This window comes from Podarcis pityusensis (assembly GCF_964106645.2).
Source record: "Podarcis pityusensis genome assembly, chromosome: 15".
Taxonomy (NCBI): domain Eukaryota; kingdom Metazoa; phylum Chordata; class Lepidosauria; order Squamata; family Lacertidae; genus Podarcis; species Podarcis pityusensis.
Genome location: NC_138040.1, coordinates 7,211,785 through 7,217,959, shown reverse-complemented (window position 1 = coordinate 7,217,959; position 6,175 = coordinate 7,211,785).

Sequence of the window (6,175 nt, the reverse complement as noted above, 5' to 3'; positions counted from 1 at the left end):
CAGTGTGGCATAGTGGTCAGAGCACTGGCCTTTGGGAGACCAGGGTTCAAATCCCTACTCGGCACATGGAAGCTTGGTGGGTGACCTTGGGCCTAAGCACCTCACAACTATTCCCCAATACTGAGGTGGGGAATCTGCTTTAGCCTGAGGGCCGAATTCCACCATTCAGAGGCCGGTATGGGTGGGGCAAGACACGGAAAGTGGGTGGGGCTGTGGGCGGGACTCATAACCTATGTATATTAAGTCAGTGGAGAGCCTGTCAGAGTTTTGGGCCAGAGTTTGAATCCTCACTTAGCCATTAAACTCGCAATGTGACCTTCAGGCCGCTCACTGTCTCTCCACCTTACCTACCTACAGCTATGTGCCTACCTCACAGGGCTGTTGTGAGGATAAAATGGGGAGGGAAGAACCATGTATGGCACCTTAGATTCCTTGCAGCGGTTCTCAACCTGTGGGTCCCCAGATGCTGTTGGACTACAACTCCCATCATCCCTGAGCTCTGGCCTTGCTAGCAAGGGGTGATGGGTGTTGTAGTTCAACAACATCTGGGGACCCACAGATTGAGAAAGGCTGCCTTAGAGGCAAAGGTGGCATATAAATAAATAAGGGCATTGCAGCTGCACAAAATTCACACACACACACACACACACACCCCTCCATCCAGCCCAAGCAAGAATTATCGCTGTTCAAAGACACATTCCAGCCAGGCAAAGGCTCTTGAGGCAGGGGTGTGGCAGTCCCAAGGACCAGATGGAGAAGCCTAGAGGGCCGCAGTTGCCTCCAGGCCTGAGGTTCACCATCCCTGCCCTACAGCTTAACCTCTGTTACTCCTGTGAGCAGCAGCACAATCTCAACGATGAGGTCGATTGTCCCATGAGAACAGCTTGAGCCTCGTGCCCCTGCATTTTGTGGGCACAAGTTGCCGTTTGCCAGGTGCCCACCGCTGATGGCTAGAGAGGAGCTGTAAAAAGTTCTCATGGGGCCGAGGCTTCCCGTCAAGAATCTCGCCCGACGAGTTTTGCCAGAGAGCTTACTCCCTCTTTCTTCATCGCTCCCATTGATGGGGCCGCCCTCCAAGCCACTCAGCCACAGCTAATGGCACGCCAAGGCCATAAAAGTGTTCAGCGTCTTTACAGTCCCACACTGGCGTTTGTGGCCTTTTGTATATCCCCGCAATTGCGAGTTCATAGAATCATAGAATCATAGAGTTGGAAGAGACCACAAGGGCCATCGAGTCCAACCCCCTGCCTAGCAGGAAACACCATCAGAGCACTCCTGACATATGGTTGTCAAGCCTCTGCTTAAAGACCTCCAAAGAAGGAGACTCCACCACACTCCTTGGCAGCAAATTCCACTGTCGAACAGCTCTTACTGTCAGGAAGTTCTTCCTAATGTTGAGGTGGAATCTTCTTTCTTGTAGTTTGGATCCATTGCTCCGTGTCCGCTTCTCTGGAGCAGCAGAAAACAACCTTTCTCCCTCCTCTATGTGACATCCTTTTATATATTTGAACATGGCTATCATATCACCCCTTAACCTCCTCTTCTCCAGGCTAAACATGCCCAGCTCCCTTAGCCGTTCTTCATAAGGCATCATTTCCAGGCCTTTGACCATTTTGGTTGCCCTCCTCTGGACACGTTCCAGTTTGTCAGTGTCCTTCTTGAACTGTGGTGCCCAGAACTGGACACAGTACTCCAGGTGAGGTCTGACCAGAGCAGAATACAGTGGCACTATTACTTCCCTTGATCTAGATGCTATACTCCTATTGATGCAGCCCAGAATTGCATTGGCTTTTTTAGCTGCCACGTCACACTGTTGGCTCATGTCAAGTTTGTGGTCAACCAAGACTCCTAGATCCTTTTCACATGTACTGCTCTCAAGCCAGGTGTCACCCATCTTGTATTTGTGACTCTCATTTTTTTTGCCCAAGTGCAATACTTTACATTTCTCCCTGTTAAAATTCATCTTGTTTGTTTTGGCCCAGTTTGTCAAGGTCGTTTTGAAGTGTGATCCTGTCCTCTGGGGTGTTAGCCACCCCTCCCAGTTTGGTGTCATCTGCAAATTTGATCAGGATGCCCTTGAGTCCATCATCCAAGTCGTTGATAAAGATGTTGAATAAGACCGGGCCCAAGACAGAACCCTGTGGCACCCCACTAGTCACTCTTCTCCAGGTTGAAGAGGAACCATTGATGAGCACCCTTTGGGTTCGGTCAGTCAGCCAGTTACAAAGAGTTCATCCAGCCGGCTGCGTTCCCTCATTTTTATCTCCCCGTCCCCCAGGAGAGCGAAAGCCTGGCAAATGCCCTTGCCTTGCTGCAGCAGATTCTCGTTGCCATATTGGCACATGTGTTGACATGACCTCACGCAAGGAGGGCCGTGGGTCAGTCGGCAGAGACCTGAGTGTGTGTGTGTGTGTGTGTGTGTGTGTGTGTGTGTGTGGAGTCACAGGTTCAATCCCCAACAGCAACTCCAGGCTCTCCTCAAACCCTGGAGAGCGGCATCAGGGGTGGTTTGCACCCATTGGAGCTGGTAGGACAGGGAGGCCAACAGGAGGTGGAGCCAAGGAGAGGCAGTGCCAGCCCCTGATTAGCTGGAAGGAAGGAGGGAGGCTGGCTGTGGGCAGGCTGAGATTGGTGGGGCAGTGCCCCATTTGCCCTGAGGAAATGCTTCCTCCCACCGCAGCTGTTGGCTGTCAACATAGACAGTGCTGAGATACACAGACCAGTGATCTGACTCTGTATAAGGTAGCTTCCAAACAGTCGCCATTTATGAGTCCGTTTAAGTTCTGTCCCTTCCATCTGAGCTTGTCAGTTGCTTTGTAAGCTCCAAGTGCTCTCATTTACCAGGGGCAGACCCTGTCTGCTAATATTTCTCCCCAGTCAGTAGCCCTGTCTCTGTTTCTGACTTCTATGGATCAGGATCCTGGAGAAGCTTCTGCAAGCCAGAACCCACCTTGCCAGATGCATGAGGCATTATCCTCGTGGCGCTTCCAGACACGGACGATTTAGTGTCCCCCAATCATTGCTCTTCTGCTTTAATTTCAGGGGGAGGAGAGAAGAAACGAAGGCAGTGCTATTTGGGTAGGGCAGGGCTAAAGTGACTGGGATAGTTCCTAGGGAAGAGAGGGAAATGTCTAGAGCAACTGACAGAGGCGGAACAGCTGTGGTATAAATTCCACTGAATTTAAGAAGTTGGATGACCAGAGAAAACATTGGGAGGGGCTCCTTTCCACCCTATATGCACTGTTTGACACAGAATCGTAGAACTGTAGAGTTGGGAAGGACCCTGAGGGTCATCTAGTCCAACCCCTTGCAAGGAAGGAATCACAGCCATAGACTCATTGACAGATGACCATCCATACTCTGTTTTGAAACCGCCAGCGAAGGAGAGTCCACCATCTTCCGAGGGAGTCCATTCCGCTGTCGAACAGCTCTTACTGCCAGAAAATTCTTCCTAATGTTTAGTCGTAATCTCCTTTCCCATCATTTGAATCCATTGGTTTGGGTCCTATCCTCTGGAGCCGTAGTAAACCAGCTTGCTTCCATCACCCACATGAAAGCCCCTCAGATATACAGTGGTGCTTCAGGTTACAGACGCTTCTGGTTACAGACTCCGTTAACCCAGAAATAGTACCTCAGGTTAAGAACTTTGCTTCAGGATGAGAACAGAAATCATGTGGTGGCAGCGCAGCTGCAGCAGGAGGCCCCTTTCGCTAAAGTGGTGCTTTAGGTTAAGAACAGTTTCAGGTTAAGAACAGTTTCAGGTTAAGAACAGACCTCTGGAATGAATTAAGTTCTTAACCCAAGGTACCACTGTACAAGGATGGCTCTCCTATCACCTCTCCGTCTTCTCCAGGCTAAACACTCCCTCAGCCGTTCCTCACAAGGCTTGGTTTCCAGACCCACAAATGCGTACCGTTATCAAAACAGGTGTTAGTCACTTTGATGCAAAGTTTTAAGGATGTGATCCGTCCCTGTTACGTTGGCTGCTTTTAATAACCGTCCGGCCTGATGAAAAATGCCATTGCCGTTTCCCTCCCTTACAGTCTGGGACTTTCTGATTAATGGTGCCCTTTACGGCCAACCTTTTGACTTTTCTGTGCGTGTTTGTTTGTTGGGAGGGGGCCCAGAACACTGATAAGAAGGCCCTGGGTGGGCATGGCACCCAGAAAACAGTTTTCCTCACAACTTTTTTCTCCCTCTTTTCCATTGCAATGATTCCTTGCTACCCCCTTCTATTTTCTTTATACAGGAAACAAAGAAAGGACACTCCAAACGAATTCCGCTAGGGTCATTAGCTGGCTCTCACTTGCCTGATCTTCATTTAGACGGCGGTGACTAATGGCCGTTGTGAGGGGTAAGGAAGAAGAGAAGGGGCATTTGTGTAACAAAGATCTATAAATCATCTCAGAAGCGCAGGGAGGATCCATCACTCAACCAATAAAATCTATTCAGTGGGACAAAGAGTGGAAGGGAATCCCGGAATATTCCCTCATCGTCAGCTGGTCCCCCCCCCAAAAAAAAGTGTGGGGGGGCATCCTTCCATTCATAATCTATTTTCCACCACCCCCTTAATAGAGTGTCCGGATTTGGGGAGCTCTGTCTGTAATAAATAGGAACAATGCTTCAAATTGGGATTGTCTGGTTTGTTACTTGCGATGACTGCTGAAGAAACACAAATGAAAGTTGTGTTGCTGGGTTAGTGGGGAACCACACAAAAAGCCAGAGCACAGCAGTAATGTTATTAGGACCCCACAAAGCAGTAAAAAGAATCCCAGTGGATGACAGTGAATTTCGCACAAATGACGCGACGGTGATAATAATCCATCCTTGTATTCAGTCTCTAAGGTGCTCACATCTCTTTACGTAAAAGGCCAGTACTACTGGCCTGCCATAGACAACAAGGCTGGCGACTGAGGTGGGCTGAGATTTGGCTTGGAAGGGAAAAAGGAATCTTACTTCTAGGCTGGCTTCCCCCCTCCGAATAAAACTTCCAGAGTAAAATACAAAGAAATCCAAAACATAATAATCACAATAATAATTGTGCTACTCAGTGTAAAGCAATTTAGGCAAATTTTGTAAACAAACAAACCACAAGCTTTGTACAGAATACAATGATGTTTTTGCTATTCATTGTGCTACCAAAGCTGCTGTTTGTGAGGTTATGTTGCATATTTTAAAATAATAGCAATAATTATGTGTTTTTGTGTTCATGCGCTTTCATAATAATATGTATTTTTACCTACGCTCTTAAATAAGTTGAAAGCTCCTTGGAGATCTTTTTTGTGCAAAAAGCAACTAACATATATGTAGATAATGATATTGATGGTGAACCTGGAAAAGTGAAGTATTTTATAAACGAATCCCGGCTCATTAATATGGATAAGTAAGGCTGCACACCCAACCCCACTTAGATGACTATTAAAAATTCTCTTCCGCCCTTCATCCAAGGATCACAGGGCCGTTTGCAATATAAAAACACAAAAGTGCACACCATAATAACAAGCACAAACAATAAATCTCTCCCCCCCCCCCCCCCCGTTTCAAAAGCCACACTTAGCTGGGCATCAGCCCCACTGAACTCAAAAGCCCTTCTGAGCAGAGGCAGCCAGTTGTGCGAAGCAGCTGAAGGCGCTGGTCCTCACTGCGTGCCTCGGGTGCCCTCAAGCGGTGGCCACTGGAAGAGCAGCCAAAACTGCCTCGCGCGAGGCGGCGTTCTTCTCTGAGGCTCAGCCTGACGCCAAAGAGATAAAGTCACCATGGACCTATAAATACACTTCCGGGAACCAACGCAAAGAACTGTAACACTGTATATCATAGATATTTTGGGGTAGAGCGGCTCCTCTAATTTTTTTTATATTATTAGAAATGTAATTTTATTGCTTAAAAAAGTTTGTTCAAATATTTTGATGATATCTGAAGACTGCAGTCCAGTGGCTACTTACCTGGAAGTTAAGTCTATTCTGTAGAAGCCTATAAAACCCCACTCAGAAGAAAGTTCTATTGACTTTACTGGAGCTTTGTCTCTGAAGCCAAAACAGGTGCTGTAACTTGCCAGCGGTTTGACTTAACCCCCGGAAGGCGCACTCTTCCGTCGTCTCCCGAGGCGTACAGATAGATGCCAAACCACAAAAGGAGCTTATATAGTCAAAGTGAGGGCGTCATATGGAAACCGGAA